Source organism: Mauremys mutica, chromosome 2 (assembly GCF_020497125.1).
Source record: "Mauremys mutica isolate MM-2020 ecotype Southern chromosome 2, ASM2049712v1, whole genome shotgun sequence".
In the NCBI taxonomy this organism is placed as follows: Eukaryota; Metazoa; Chordata; order Testudines; family Geoemydidae; genus Mauremys; species Mauremys mutica.
In genome coordinates, this window is record NC_059073.1 from 59801106 (window position 1) to 59818389 (window position 17284).

At 39.6% G+C, this 17284-nt stretch overlaps 1 long non-coding RNA gene across 2 annotated transcripts; it reads left to right on the plus strand.

Annotated features, from left to right (window-relative positions):
- The first annotated feature begins 10405 nt into the window (after window positions 1–10405).
- LOC123364396 lies at window positions 10406–14822 on the plus strand. Of its 2 annotated transcripts, none has more exons than XR_006577092.1 (2): window positions 10406–10670; window positions 12797–14822. It is a non-coding gene; the product is annotated as an uncharacterized LOC123364396 (long non-coding RNA). The 2 variants fall into 2 exon arrangements; XR_006577091.1 differs by having other exon boundaries at window positions 10406–10566.
- Window positions 14823–17284: the final 2462 nt, after the last annotated feature.

Here is a 17284-nt window from a genome sequence, read left to right on the forward strand (position 1 = left end):
CACTGTGGCTGGGGTGCAGAGAAAGACTGCTGTTAACCCCCACTCCCATGGAAGGGGGTGAGGATGGACTAGGGGGCACTGCCAGAGGGCAGTGGCTTGAAATGGACGTTGCTGAGCAGGGAGCAATGTGGGTCCAGACACTGGCAGAGAACCAACGTCAGATGGGATACCACCAGCAGAGGGCGCTCCCCATGGGCTGAGCTAATTCCAAGAGTGACCAGTGGGAGGCGCCACGGTGGTAAGTCCCAACCCTGTCACAGTGAAATTAACCTCACAGAAGGAATGGTCTAAGCTGAGAGCCATATGCTCCAGAATGTAAGGATCTGTGGACTAGAATGCTGGACTACAGAGCCTTGGATGGCTGACAGTCCCCCAGAGCCACCGGGAGGCATGCAGAGCCACAGCCAGGGACACTTTGGAGAATAAGCATCGTGGGAAGTACCACCCAAGGGACACAGAGTAATAGTACCCCACGGCCCTCTGACTGGCCCAGTGCCCTATCTAAACCTGGAGGGTGGCCCAGGAGGTTGTCTGGGCAGCCAGGCAGACTCTGGGCCTGCTGCAACTTCAGACTTCACCTTGTTGCCTGATCTCTGGTCTCCGAACCCAGCCTGATTATGACCCTGACTCTTGCATCCTGGCTTTGGTGTGGTACTACCTCTGGTCTCTGACCTCAGCTCTAGCAATTCCTCTGACTCCTGCTCACTGACTACTGCCTCTGACTTGTGGACTCCAGCCCATCTGTGACTGCTAGGCCAAACTTCCCACATTCTTACACTGAGTTGTAATATTTGCTGTGAAACAGATTCCCTCTGTGGCCTTGGAAAAGTCACTTAACCTCAGTGTCTCAGATAAGCAGTCTGTAAAATAGGCCTGTGGCAATTTCTTGAAATATCACAATTCCATGTGGTTTGTCCAGGTTAAGAGACTTAATTCAGTAAGGTGTAGGAGCTCATTGTATTAAAAATGCAAATGTGTATGTGTTATTGTAGGACGGCATGTAACTTGTCTAGGAGATGTGAATAATGTAAACCTTAGGAAGTGTTATGCAATTCAAAGGACTCTCTTTTAAACAATTGGGTAAGATCAGAATGAACTGTTAGTTGAGTAGCGTGGTGTTGCTAGATCCAGTGTGGCATACTGGGAATTGTAGTCTTTGAGTTTGTTAAAAACTAGCAAGAAAAGTGTGTGTGTGTGTGAGAGTCAGGGACTACTGATGCAACTGCTTCTGGATCTGCATGGTGGTTCTAAATAAATCCTAGCTGGATTTCACCCTTTCAGTCTTGACTCCCACTACTCAACACACTGACAATGAGGAGGGCTTTCCTGACCCTGAATGATATAGAATTCTGCCAGTATGCAGTATGTATTAAAAGGCAGTTACAGATAAGCAACCAAAGATACGAATGGGGCTTATCAAGTAGCACACTAAGTCTAAGCTTCGTTCACTAAGTGGCACATGGCCAAACTATTGCAAGTAAATAGATTCTGGCTGTATAGAAACTGCTGAACTGATGTCCAACATTAATTCTACTGCCCTACGGCTTCCCTCCTGCTTCCATTCACACTCAAACAATAACATCAGGCACAGATTTGTTTGCTGCACTGACCATACAGTTAGTCAATGGGCACATTGCATCTACCCCATCTGGCACCACTACGACACATACTCCAGGCTCCACCTTTAACAAGGATGCTACAGAGGAGGCCCTTGGCTGTGCATTTGGATTTATTCACAAAATTAAACTTTCACCTAATGTGACACTTGTATGACAGAAGTTGTACCATCTACCACTCTCAGTTAGGGACGCTGTATTGCAAGAACTTAAAAAATGAGTACAGAATAGTGGTATTGAAGAGATTGCATTATCTGAATGGATCCTACTGATAGTGGTGACAAAGAAGAAGTGGTGACCCTAACAGCATCCTAATGCTTGCCAATTACATGATAAGATAGTGGTGATGCATGTGCCACCCTTACAGACTCCTCTTCTTGAAAATGCGGCATGGGAAAAGGTTGACATTGATACTGTAGGTCCAGTCAACAATGCACCCAGTGACTGTTGCTACACTATCACCCTACTTCAGTAAATGGAAGGAAGTGGTGTTTGTCACAGATTACCTCTGCTACAATGATCAAGTTTTTGTCAGCCTTTAGCAGGAAAGGGAGCCCCAAAGGATTAGCATCTGACAGTCAAATGCAATATACCTCATTGGAATTTGAAACTTTCTGGCACAGAGGAATATTAGACATAGATGATCATCCACATATTACCTTCATGCTAATGGAGAAATTGAACAATTTAAAAGAAGTTTGGAAGATAGTCTGCAGACACCTATGTTGGAAAGAAAAGTGTGGACAACCTTCACTACTGATTTCTTACAGATTGACAGGGCTATGTGCCATGCCACAACACAAGTCACTTGCTGAATTATTGCATGGTAGAGACTAAATTAAATATTGCTGGATTACACGGGCCTACATCTGATATATCCATGCAGCCAGAAAAACAGGTTAAACAGAAACACCAAAAATATAAGATGTCTACAGATAAACACCCAGGCACTGAAATTCAAATGCAGTTTGTTTATACGAGTACAAAAACTTAGCATCTTACAAAAAAGGAGCACCCAGGTTCACATCTCCATTGAAAATTCTTATAAAAAAGGACCATACACTTACAAACTGTCAGATGGTTGGGTATGAAATGCTATTCATCTTGCACTTGCTTACCATGAACAAAGCAGATATGTTTCAGATAATCTAACTAGTTTAGATGATTTTATTTTGCCACTGACAGTATAGGATAACTGACAGGACATTGGGTCTGACAGACATGCTGTCAGAGTCAGACAGCCACCTGTATGGACTAGAGACTGTTATGTAATTATTAACCAAAAAAGATTAGTCTTTTGTTATAATTAGTAGTTTAATTATAGTTACATAACCATTTCTTCTTAGTTATTTGCTAATTACTTCATGGGGGTTTGTTTATTTGTAAGATTGGGTTTGTTCCTAAGATAAGGGGAAATGTGGTGTTGCTAGATCCGGTGTTGCATGCAGGAAGCAGGGAGTGTGTGCGTGCATGTTGTGTGTGCATGTGTGTGTCACAGCTGTGGTCAGGCACGACTGTTTCAATTATTTCTGAAGATGCATGGTGGTTGTCTAAATAAAACCTTGTTAGATTTCATCCTTTAGATCTCTACTTCCACTATGCAACAAGTAGGTTTCCTAGGAAATACTTGCAAGGAGAAGAATGCAAATGCCCATTTCCAGATCTGATCTCTTGAAGCTTCGCCCTGGGCGGAGACCTTTGTCTACAGATTATTTATTCCCTGGATGAAAAGGCCCAAATGGCATAAAAGATGAATTCTCAGATTCATGGGTGTTCTTGTTCTGAGCAAGGCAAAAGGAGTTGTGAACTTGTAACCACAGGAAAACCCCTCTATAGGGTTTGAAGGACAGTTTACTTGCTGGAGTTGGGGGTGATCTCAGTTTATTAAAATTCATTCAGGTTCTTTATTGTTTTAATATGTTTTCTCTGTAATGCTTTTACATTAAGAATAAATCATAGCCTCACAGAATATCAGGGTACGAAGGGACTTCAGGGGGTCATCTAGTCCAACCCCCTGCTCAAAGCAGGACCAATCCCCAACTAAATCATCCCAGCCAGGGCTTCGTCAAGCCTGACCTTAAAAACCTGTAAGGAAGGAGATTCCACCACCTCCCTAGGTAACCCATTCCAGTACTTCACCACCCTCCTAGTGAAAATTTTTCCTAATATCCAACCTAAACCTCTCCCACTGCACTTAGAACTTTATGGTGACAACTGTGGGTAATTAGGTGGTTGTGACATACTGTACCTTAAAATAGCGCTCTGTAACCCCCATATTCATCATTTGTATCTGGTTGTGATCGCTCATACAAAGCATGCCTTGCAAGGTATCATATGAAAGGTATCTGCTAAACTCATTGTTCTGTCAAAATATGTGTACCATCATAGTATATGGAATTATGATGTTCTGTGCTATAGTAGTTACTGAAATATGTTGTGTCCTGGAGACTCTCGCTGCTAGCTCTCTAATGGCAACAGTGGAAGTGACCCACACCCAAATGCGACCATCATGAGCCATTGACTACCAGGGGAATTGTAAACAAGAGATTTACAATTCTGTAAGAGACATTTGCGCAAGCACCACACAGTGGGGATTGTGCAACTCTGTAACTCAGCAAGGCCCACCAGGACATGTCTGGGTATCTTCCTGAGACATGAATTGAGAGTATAAAATAAGGGGAAGTGTCATAATAAGACCACTTCTCTCCTGCTGCCACCTACTCTGAAGGCAACAAGAACTCTGGGAAGACAAAGACTTAGAACTGAGATTGGTCCCAGGCTGAGAAGGAAATTCAGCCTGTGTATTAAGAACTGTAATCTGCCTGTAACATCCACTGGGTTGAAAAAAGGTATTTGATTCAAATCCTGCTTAGTTTGAAAGTTTAGGATTTAGAATGTGTGACTTTTTTTTCTTAAGTAACTATCTCTGACTTTTATGCCTACCACTTGTAATCATTTAAAATCTATCTTTCTGTAGTTAATAAACTTTTTTAACATTTTGTCCTTACCATGAATTTGTCAAAAGTTTTTGGGGAACCTGCTCAGATTACAAAGGCTGGTGCATGGCAACTATACTTAGACAAAGTGGCAGACTAATTAATGAGCTTGCATTGTTCAAGAGACGGTCTTGAGCAGTGTAAGATGGTACATTTCTGGGAGTACAAGGCTGGGAGATGGAAGGATTTGCTGGTGTCTCCCTCTCTACACTTTATAAATGGCTTGGAGAGCATTCATGCCACTTAGCTAGGTGAGTCTCTGCATATCGGTGGCTGAGTGATAACAGTGTCTGGAGAGGTTTGCTGCTTTTCTGTGGCAAAATATTGTGAGAGATAGCCCAGGCAGTGGTCCCACAGTTCCAAGTTGTATCCCGGTGATCCTGTCACAGCAGTTCATAGCTTCTGAGGAGAAGGCAAATCAGGCCTATTGAGGCAGTTTGTGTTGGTGAGGAATTCAAAGTGTAAACAGAGAACTGTGCAGCCTGGAAATATCTGACTCAGGAGGGAGAGAGACATGGGTCTCTGCCCAAGAAGTGTGACAGCTCATTGGATATGTGCAGTGGAAAGGCTAACAATTGTTATCTATCTCATAACTGTATGGGGATTACTCAGTGTTTGTAAGGTGCTTCAAAGTTCAAATAAGTTAAGTATTGTAACTCTCTACACAACATACAATGTAAATGTGTTGGTAGAAGTTAAATTATCTGCGCCCATGTAATTATTTCTTTTCACTATTTATTGCCCACTTTGATACTACCCGCTTTTCGTCACTCCTGTGAATTTTGTATCCAGTTTGCACCCATACCTCTCAATTGATTTTCCCCACCTCATCCTTTGGAGTGGCTGTTTTCCAGTTTCTTCAGTTTTCGGATATTTCCTGTCCCAATCCTACATAGTTCTCATGTAAAATGGCATGCTGGATAGAGCTGGGCAAGTAATGGTTTTGCCATTTCACAAGATCTTGAAGGTTTTTTTATCACAAATTGGGACGAAAGATTTAAATCTGAAATTTCCATGAATTGATAATCTGAACTTCAAATCGGGTCAATCAAAACATTTTCCTTTGATAATTTTGAAATTCTTCATTTCAACTTTGACTTTTTAAGAACTTTTCTTTCTTATAAATTCAGTAAAATTTTGAAATGAAAAGTCATTCTGAACCAGAAAATTAAACTTTTTTGTTTAAAAAAATGTCAAAACAAGACAATTTAAAAAATGTAGGATTGGAAGATTATCAAAACTGACCCAACAATTCCTGTTTTGACAAATTAACATTTTCCAACAATTTTTTGTCAGTAAATTCCCGACCAGCTCTAACATTCCTGCCTTATAGAGTTCAGGAGCCTAAAGAATGCGCTAGCTTGCAAACTTGTGCTATGGTGATATTTCACTCTTTCTGGCTTTTCTACCAGTTTTTTTCCCCACAGAAATATAGCAGATTTTGAACACTGATTAAATTTATCAGTTTTGAAAAACTTAAATTTCTTCATGGTGTGTATGTGTGTGTGGGGGGGGGGGCAGGCAGGAGAGAATGACAATGTTTAATGCTTTTAATTTGTTTCCGAACTTCACAGGAAGTTACAAGAGGCTGAACCCAATTAAACTTAGTAGACCCAGACAAAATAGAAGGAAAACTTTCCCGTGTGTCTCACATTACCAGATAGTGCTTGCCTTGTCCCCTTGGAAGTCCTCCTCAGAACTGTAGGGTTACACGGTATACTTTTGGATATGGTCTGCCTAAGAGTAAATAGAATTAGAACTCTTCTTAGCCATTTCAACCTCAGACAAGAATTTTAGGGCAAATTATTTGAAGAAACACCTGAGAAAGACAGAGGTCAAGACTATATAGTTGGGGAAGAACCCTTTCAGAGGGCCAAGAGAGACTTAAGAACCAAACTTAAGTATACTATTTATTTGTCAATCTAGAAGTTGTGGTTATAATGTGAAATGACTGGTAAAAATAGAGGTCCAGACAATCAACTTGTGTAAATTGGCTCCACTGGCTTCAATGGTGCTATGCTGAGGAGCTGGCTACCTGTGTAGTTGCCACTTGTGACTTGCTAAAATAAAATGTATATAATAGAACAGAACATATGTAAAATGGCATCACTGACCAGGAGTTACCACAGAGGATCAGCTGGCCACACCACAGTTATCGCCTTATACTTTGGATAGAGATCTATCGCAAACCACCATGTGGTTGCATTGGTGAACGCTGACTTTTTAATATGAGTGTCTTAACCAATGACATAACTAATTCCCCAGATAACTCGCTATCCCGTTTTATGCTCAGCATGGGGGTGCAGATGTCATGGAGCCAGTTACAGCTCCCTAATTCTCTGGACCACTCTGCCCCAGCCCAAGCCACTGTACACCACCAGTGGATTGTCAGAGTGCACTATAATCCAATCATACCTATGCCTTCCCTTGTTTTACACCAAATCTGTATTTTGAGGTGGTGCTAGTCCAAGTGTGCTGGCTCTGCACAATCTAAGAGCTTCCCTGTGCTAAGGGAATTCTCAGCTGACCTGGTCAGCTGCATTCCAGCCTTTCTGCAGAGGAGTCAGAATGTAGGGGAGAGTCTGGCCCCTTATTCTGAGTCCTAAAGAGATCATGAGGGAATTGATGACATTTATAACAGTTTCATTTCTCATATAATAGTCAGGGAAGATGGTTTACATTTTTAGAAAAGACATACTTGCCAAAAGAGACCAAGTATTATTATAATTGGACAAAGCCAAACAATGTGCATGAAATTTGAAAAGACCTTGAGAAGCATAACAAGGAAAAGGAGATGGACTGTAGTTCCTTTTGAATATAACTACTATAAAACACAGTCATGCTACCAATAGAATAAATAGGTATGTTGCCATTAATTTGATTTGCCATTAATTTCAGGCCGCAATGCAATGAGATATTTAAGCATATCTCTTGTTTTGAAATCAGTGGCATTAGTACTGTGCTTTAAATTAAGCACATGCGTAAGTGCTTTCCTGAATCTGGGCCAGAAATCAAACCATTAGTGGATAGATTTCTCTATTTTTGCTGGAAACCTTAATTTACTCCCTTGAGACAGGTTTAAACACTTAGAAGTTGGGAAAAGAGCCATCCCTGTGTACAAATTCCCACTTAATTTCTTTTATAAATTGGTTAAAATATTATTTACCCAGATTGCAAGATTATTTATCCAGCCTAATAAACCCAGAATTAAGTGAGATTTGAAAATGTTCTTTCCCTGCATAACATTATAGTACTTTGCTAAATAGGGGTGGACTTAAACACGTTTAAAACTTAGCAGATATTTGAATACTTTTGCTAAATTAGGACTTCAGTGAGTGTCAGATGGAGGTGTGACTCCTCCTGGCTGATTTGTGTAATTATAGACTTTGGAGTCTTTTCTAACAGTCTAGATTCTACTCTATTTATTCTTTTAGTTTATTCAACACAGGAAGATTGTCTGCAAATATTTACTTGGCTCCTATGGAAGAATTTGATTAACAATGAGCTGATGTGCTGTGTCTCAGTGAAGGCTGGTTGTCACTTAATGCTGTTTTTATGTACTGTGTAATGAAATGTACAGCAGAGGGTTATAACAATTTTTGCTGCTAGAAGCATTACCATTGGATGGAGTTTGGTTTTTACTGTTTAATAAAAATAACTAAGGTATATCTAGTTTGGTATCTTTATTTTTATTTTATTTTTTTTAAGGCTCAGATTGTGAGCAGCCCCTGCCCCACACAAGAGCAAGCATGAAGCTTCCTTCCATCCCCTACCCATTCTATGTCTGTTCAGGTGCCGCCCACATTAGCAGTCTCCGTGCTTCAGACTGTATGGTGTTGATAACCTGTGTGAGTCTGTTATAATGTTCTATGAATTTCCAGGGGAGGGCTAGGTAAAGGCATGGAAAACATGACAGTTTAGGGAGTCTTTGGTGGGGCATATTGTTAGTTGGGGATCATGTTGAAGAGTTTGCTGTGTTCACAGCAACCATGCTTTGCTGAACCACCACATCAGTCCAGCTAACTAATCAGTCATACCACTATTATGCAAACACACCACCAGCTTGCACAAGCAACTTTCCTAATCAATCAGCTCCCCCACTGCAGGTGTGTGTGCATGCGCACATGTGTGCTTTTTTTTGTCTCATCTGCTTCTATCTTCTGTGTGAAAGGTGTCAGATTTGATAGCTGTTGAAAGTGACATTATCTTATACAGGTACGAGAAGTGATAACTATGGTCTTGGTTAATATCCCCTTTCAATAAAATAAAATAGGTTTTAATGGCCAAAGCGTTCCTTTGCTCTTGCTGAAAGCATAGTGGATGCCCCATTTCTTTACAGTATCAGCTTCTAAATGATTGAAGTTGCTTTAGAATATCTTGAGTGGAAGCTGTTTTACCGTAAACCTATTTTCTCTTCTTGTCTAGCCTTTGAAAAAGGCAACTACTTTGAAATGCAGAGATTATTCATCTGAAAGTAAGGGTGATAGGAAAGTGTTTTGAATCCACTCATTTTGAGGGTTTGAGTTCTCTGACAATATAAAAACATCAATAAAAAGTTAATAACTAAAGTTCTGTGGCTTCCACTTCTGTTGTTTCCTTAATGGTGCATATAAGAGACTGCAACCACCAGGCTCTCGCTGTCTTCTTATAGTCAGGTGATTCAAAATATCTCCTAGGTTTTAAAGTCTGAAATGTAAAGAGTTTTCTTTCATGTCTCTTCTACCACGCACACAATATATGCAGGTGCACACAGTGCTTCAAATGCCTTCTAGTGGTAGTTTTAAATTACAGTACAGGAAAATCCTATTTGCTTTTGCTGTCCAGAAAACTGGAAATGGCTGTGTCTGTCTTTGGTGTGTGAATTTTTGGAGTGAGTCTTTTTGAATTAGCAGCAAAACTTAAGATATTTTCCCTTTTTAAAAAAAAAGTGTATTCGGGTAAACAAACATACAGTATAATAAAGGAAAAGTTACATATTACAAAAAATAACAGAAAACATATACAATTAAAATTGAATGATTTGTTACTATGTTCAGACCCCCAAGATTCAAGAAGGGACTTAGTAGTTTGATAACTGTAAAAAAAAATACAAAGAAATAAAGGTTTGCAGCTTGAAGATATCCTGAGCTTTGGCGCTTGAGTCCAACTTGTGGTTGCAGGGATAGGGCGGATACTTCTTATACAGTATAACATGCAAGAAATTAAAACCTTTAAAAATACCTCGTTTATTCCACTTCCATTCCATGTATATACACAAAAGGAAATAACATATCACATTTCACTTCTTCAGTTTACAGCAGATCTAAACTGTTTATAGACATACTTGGTGTGGTGTACTCATGGACCAAGGTAAAAATGGGGGGAAAGAGAGACACTAAATGTTCCTGATCTTATTTCACCACATAGTATTTTAAACTCATCTCATTTAACTGATAACATGACTTTGGTAAAGACTTGAATGAAAAGCATTAATTAAAGTGCAATAAAATTGCTTGCTTCTTTTGTTTCATGACTTTCATTTTACTTAGCAATTCATACTTGCTGCTGCCACATATGCTACAAACATTCCATGATAGCTTCATGTATTCTTAGACCTGTGTCTTAAAAAAAAATCTCTGAAGCACAGTGTGGCAAATATGGGAGTGCTCTTTTGTAACCATTAAACTGGTATCTGGATCTGTCACTTGCATGATATTTCTGTACAAATATTTGTTTAAAAGCTTCCTAACAAGGGACTTTCTGGGACAATCCAGGCAGGGAGGAGAAGATATTTTGAAATAGTCATCTAACAGCTTCCATTTAAGAGTGATTAATGGATAAAACCAGAACTACTAACTCATGACTTTACCTCATTCCCTCAGACTACCAATGCAACTGGTTTGACCAAGAGAAGTCAAAAGCCGCCAATACTTGAAGCCTCCTGGAGAATGAAGAACCCTTATAGCCTTCAAAAGGTAGGAGAGAACCAGACTGGAAGACAGACTCAGACACTAAAATCCATGAGGGTGTCTGAAGAAAAGTATGCGAGGGTAGTCATAATGGGATAGCAGTATTTTAGGTAAGATAAGACAAACTGTGCACACAAGCTGTTTGTTTTAAAATCTGTTTTTTTCCTAATGCTTTGTTCTGTCTGCTAAATGCAAATATTTTGTTTTAAAAAGGCTGTTGCTCAATTCACTGGTCACAGGTTCCAAAACCAGTTGAACCGCACAGTGATAAGCACCTGGTGTACATGTGGAAATGTATTCAGGTCCTAAACAGGCTTTGGGACTCGAGGCCAAGGAAGGACTAGCTGAGATCAGGAGCAGGAAGCACCAGCTACTCTTGGCTTGCGTCAGAATCCTCAGAGCCCAAGCCACAACCCTGCCTGGGGTCTAGTGTGAAATTGGGGACTGACTGGGGTGCTGCTAATGACCTCGTTGACTTCATGGTAGAATGGGTACATTCTCAGGGAATTACCAGGGTGGGAGTTCTGGTCTTTTGCCTTCTGACAGAGCATCTTAATCTCCTTGTTTTTTTTACCCCAGCATGGTCCTGTCAGTGGATTCTGTGTTCTGCCAGCTTTTCTGAAATCTTATGTTGCTTGGCATTCTAGTTCTTGTTCCTGTAATCATGGGCTCTGCTTGCCTTACACCAGAGATAATTCAGTACCTCAGTGTTAGCTTCTGGCCAGCTGGCAGCATGCTGAGATCGTGTCTCTTGGTTACCACTCTCAAACACTGGAGCTCTGCACTGGAGGTGGATGACTACAGTTGCTGGTACTGGTCTCTGCTGCAAACGTAAAATTTGAATGCTATGGGGTACATAATTTCTGGTTTGGAAATATGAAAGAGTAGTTTCAAATTCATATAGCATTCTACTGTGTACAGGGTTACTTCTGTGTGCTATTAAACAACTGCCATTTTTCAATGCAGAGATGCATGAAGTGATTCATGTATACATACTATATTTGTTGTAAAGCATATTGGAATCTTCAGAAGAAAAGCCAATCTATAAATGTAAAAGGTAATTATTAATCAGAAAAATACATCAGAGGTTAAATCTCCAGAACACAGAACTACACTCATTGTCTTGCCATTATGTCAAAAGGAAAACAGGTGCTACAATAAGAGTCAACATAGTGCCTCTGAATGGATTCTAACTCCTAGCCTGGTGTCTACCAGTTGAAAATGAGGCGGCGCAATGACACTAAAATGATTATTCAGAGAAATCATTATTTCCTTTAAATAAATTCAATATGCCTAAATTATATTATCTTTGGTTTCCTTCAAATTAGACTCTTTGGCAAGGAAAGTAGTCAGGGAAGCATTCAATGTACTCATGTTAAACTCATTAGAATGTAAACTTATCCTTTTCCCCCATTGCAACAGAAAGTGCTGGAGTTACAAATATATAATAATTTTAATGTGGAAAAATGAAGATCTATATAAAACCAAATATAAACGGGGAAAGGATTTGAGAATGGAATATACACATGCAATATGATCAGAATTATGAACACTTTGAAAAATAAGCTACAAATGCTAAATTGCTGGCCTTTAATATACTGTCTTTCGTTCTTGAACAGCCATAAAGGAATTAAATCAATACAAAATAATGTTAAATATATATATTGGGGAAATCTCTGTCATTTGCTTTGAGTGTAGAGAAAACCGATATTTCTGGAATAACATGTCTTCAACATGCACATTCTGTTTGCTAAATGATTGAACTGAAGTGGGACTTATCAAATGTCAGGGCATACTCACAAATGTAGCAATAATTGTAGCAAAAAAAGGATATATTCTTGTGCCATTTGAAGTTAGAGTTCCCCTCTCAAAGGAAACAACTTTGGAACATTAGGTTTTGTATCCCTGTAGAAAATATTAGTTATAAGTGTAGGATCCCAGGGAAAAAATAATCTGGAGGTAGGACAGCCATCCTCCTTTCTTCCAGGTTCAAGCACAGGGAAGATTCACTCAACACAAAATATTTTACATACATTCGTCTAACTTTGGAGATCAACAACTGATCAAATTTGGGCAGCCTGCTATCTGTAGGCCTCCAGACAAAAATGAAGAGCCGGCTGATGCATTATCTGACATAATATTGAGATTCTTATGACTCATTATCCTGCAGACAATATCTTGGACACAGCAGCACAAAAATCTCACATTCAGCCTCTGCAGCTTTGATTTCATACAGGTAATCTCTTGAAGGAACACCTTGGAGTGGATTCTAGAGTTCGATGCAGATGTGCGGAGCATAAGAACTACCCTTTTCCCTGGGACAGGCCACTTCCTCTTTCACGTGCACAGCATAACCTCTCCTATCCTATCAAAATGGGAAGAAGCTATCACCAAGGTTTACCTCCAAATACTTCTGCACCCTGCCAAAGTCTGACATTCACTAGTGGGATATTTCTCTCAATCAAGAGATTATGGAATAGTAGAATTAACAAAGACATTTCAGTTGTACAACTGGCAAGTACAATAAATACTTTGGCACCAAAGCATTTCATCTAAACCCACTGCCTGCACAGATCCTCATGTTTTGCCTGCCAACCTGAGACAAAAATGGGAAGGAAGCAAAACATTGGAGAAAAACATGGTCTGACACAGACAGACTTGGACACAAAGAATTCTTCTTAACTTATGCTGCAGTGCAGACTAGTATGGCTTAGTTGTTGTCGGCTACAAAGGCAGCAAAGTCTCAGCACTTAGCTTTTTTGGAGAACAAATCGCTGTGTAACAATGCCTTCATGCAACATCAGAACCTGTCAGTGACTGGGTGTGAGTGGTATGGCCTAATGGTTGGAGCAAGTGTCTGGCTTACCAATTAGAGTTAGATCTAGATGGGGTGGATTCAGGAGCAAGATTAAGGGTTAGAGCCAGAAGTCAGAAGCTGAAGTCGAAGGGTTAATCTGGGTCACAGTCAGAAAGTGAAGCCAAGGGACTGTAGGGTGACCAGATGACAAAAACAAAATATTGGGACACATGGGGGGAGCAGGGTGCCGCTGAAACGCTCCCCTCGCCCCCACCCCAAAAAAAGCCAAAGCGCCACCGAGGCAGTCTAATGTTTAACCGACTCAAAACAAAGTGTTTTGTGTCAGTTCAACAAACTGAAATATTTCATGGTTCATTATTTTCTCCTGATATTTCTAGACTAGAGTGTATTCCATCCTCCCTTCCAAGATCCCATGGATACTCCATGAAAGGTAGGGAACCTGGTGTAGAAAGTAATTAATATCTCTGAAATGTCTGAGAGGTTAGGAGGCAAGAAATAATTAGCAGTGAAAGAAGCAAAAGTAGATGGTTAATACGACACCTTGAGCCAGATCCTCATTTGGTATAAATCAGTCTACCTCCATTGACTTCAACTGAGCAATGCCAGTTTACACTAGCTGAGGATCTGTCCTTTATATTTATTATATCATCTTTCAACCCACTGAAAGGGATGATCAAAGGTAGGATCCTTGGCCCCACAGGCAGAGAGTACCAAAATATAAAAGTGGTGAAATGCTATGGCCTATGCTATGCAGGAGGTCAGTGTAGATGATCATTATGGTCTCTGCTGGTTTTAAATTTTATGAATATATCAGGCAAAGGCAGAGTAGCAGTCAGGGTTATAGGACACAGCTAATAGCTGAAGTGCAGCCACCTGCCATGTGGGACAGAACTGGAGGACAAGTTTTTCTGGGGAAGGGGTGAGACTTAAGGTAGGAGGAAAAATTTGTAAGGCAATCCCCAAGTTTTGGCGGATTCAGGACTTGTTTATTCTTCTTCCAACTCTGCCAGGAACATTCCAAACTTATTTGCAAACTATATACAGTTTTTAGGGATTACTCATCAACTACTGAAATCCTCTACGTCAAGGGTGAACACAGCATCTGTTCTGTGCCAGCAATATTACCCAATTGTATTTAGCTGTTGGAGGAACTTAAACTAAACATGCAAGAATCCTGCTGGGATACAAGATTGTTGATCTTTATTAGTGTTTAAAATGTCCCCACCCTTTTAACAGATTCAGCAACATCAACTGGTACTCGCAGGTAGCCTCTGGAGATATAGGTTCTTATTACCCTTACCCTTATCCTCTCTGTCACTGGTTGCATCTTGTCTTGAATGAGATTTTAAGCTCAAAGGCAGAGATCATGTCTTTCTGTGTGTCTCTATCATGCTTAACCCAACAAGGCACCAAACAGGGCCATGACTGGAACTTTCTCTTTGTACAAATAAAAAATAATGATTAGGTCTAGTTACATTACAGAACAATGGATCTGCATGTGCATTTTTCCTAGTGCCAGCATAGGAACATCATAATAATAGGGTGAGGCTGGCTCCCACAAAGTCTTTTTGTTTTCTCACTTGGACTCTGCATTGATTCTATATTTATGGGCAGGCATTTCTATGGCATTCATCATCAGAGTCTGAGCACCTACAGTAACCTAATTCTTTCAGGCATATTTTAAAATCAATGTTCCAGAAAGTCCTCTAATTTAAGTGGAATAATCTCTTTGGGCAATCTAAAGGGGGGCAAGATTCACCTCGACCTATTTTCTAGGACATGTGCTTATTTGAACCTCTTAGAATGTTTTTAAAGTTCAGGTCTCTCTTTCTCCTCCTATGCCTCCGCACCACCCCATCCCAGCCAATTCCCTTTTTTATATAATTACCCCCATCTTTTTCTTTCACCATTTCTAAGCCAATCCCTTGCTAGTCTCTTCTTCCCAAGTTCATGAGTTTCTACTGCTTTTCTTTTGGTGAGAGCTTTGTTTTGTTTTATCCATTCCTTTCACTTGCTGGGATGTTTCTTCTTCTGCATTTTTGGAGACCTTTACACTTAGAAGTTTGGGTTGTTTTTTGGTTTTTTTTATATGATTGTGTCACTCAGTCATCTAGAACTACTGCATATTGTGTCTGCTCAGCTGTATAGCAACCTGGATACCCTTTTCCCTCTGTTTGTTTTAAAGGCAAAATATGTTTCCTACTAGTGTGTAAACATAACTGTTCTCTTGTGAGACTAGAAGGACCCTGTTGTACTGCATTTCCTTGGGTAAATACATAAGACACCAGATTTTAAACTAAGTACTTAATAACATACTATATCTTAATAAACTGAAATGGCTCCTTTGGATTAGACTCTATCAAACAAAGGTTTGTTCTCATCTGTGTTACATAATGAGTAACACCCACAGAAAAATTGTATTCACAGGTTGTATAAACAAAGGCAGAATTTATAATGGATTTATAATGGAAGTGCAGACACCACTTTACCCATGCTAGGGGAAATGGTGCTGTTATAATATTTATTGAGTTCGCTTTTTTTTTTTTAAGGAAGCACATTTTTTCAAGGTAGTGAGTATATTGAGGTGGCTTTCATTCCAGGTTGGCTCTTTATAATGGCTCTTGAACATAACAGATGGTCCATTAAGAACACCAAATTGTAATTATGAGATTTTGTAGGAAAAGTCTCCAGCTCCCACCTATTTCTTTTCTGTAAAGAAGTGTTCCTGTCCAACTTCCTTTCCTTCTTCAGATCAATCCTATAAATGTCCAGACAACATCTATGAAAGTGTTTGCTTTTTATATCTAATGAAAAATTTGATTGAATTCAGCATCTTCTCTTTGGAAAACCTATTTTATGACTGTTTGCATGGATCATTTCAATGCAAGTGGCATGCACAGTACAGATTGATAATTTTGCCATGTGCAATAAAATGATGTCATTTTATTTTTTGTTAATTACCAAAAGAACACTGAAACAAAGTGCAACTGTATCTCTGATTGTGTAATTGACTGGGGTCTGGTTCACATTGCCTTTTTTTTCCTGCTATATTTTTAATCTGAACTGAATAGGAAAAGTTCCATCTCATGATGTTTGCAAGAACATCCTTAATATTTATAATCCTAACATAATCCATATAATAAAGTTGTTTGCGTGGTCTATACTACAAAAGACACTTAGTGCAAATAATTTACCACACTGATATCTCATCTATCAACCATATGTTCTATTTAGGGTATGTCTGAAATGTAAGCCCAAAGTTAGTAGGACTTGAGTCAGCTGACCTGTGTTGGGGAATCTTGGACTTGAGTATCTACATTGTGTATTAATCCTAGATTCAAGCATGTGCTTACATTGCAGTGTAGGCATACCCCAAGAGTACTAATTCTACCCAGAACTTTTCTCCAGCTTTCTGAGCGATATGTCCAGGAGTCTGATAGACTTACAAGAAACATTTTACAAATGGATTGTCACTCTCACATACAGGTCACCACTCTCATTCGTCACCATTCAAATCTCTTGCAACCATTCATATGCATAGTATCACAGCAAGATCATTACATTTTTTGATAGAATGACTAATGATCTGTGTCATTTTAACCATGCTCATAGTAATATAATAGTTTTTCCAATGGCTAATCACTCACAGCAAATACAATGAGTCACAGGCTAAGAGTGAAGTTTTACTGCAGTCATGTGAGTTGCTGTTCAAAACTTCAATATTAATAAATTATCTCATCATATTTGCTGCTGTACTCAATTAGACAGTGAGATTAATTTACCACAGTGACCACTCAAAACAGACACTTTCAAGTTTAGTACAGCATGTAAAGCTGGCATACTGTAGAAAGATACATAATTTCTTAAGGGCTATGGGAGTTGGGCACCTAACTTTAATTGAATTTC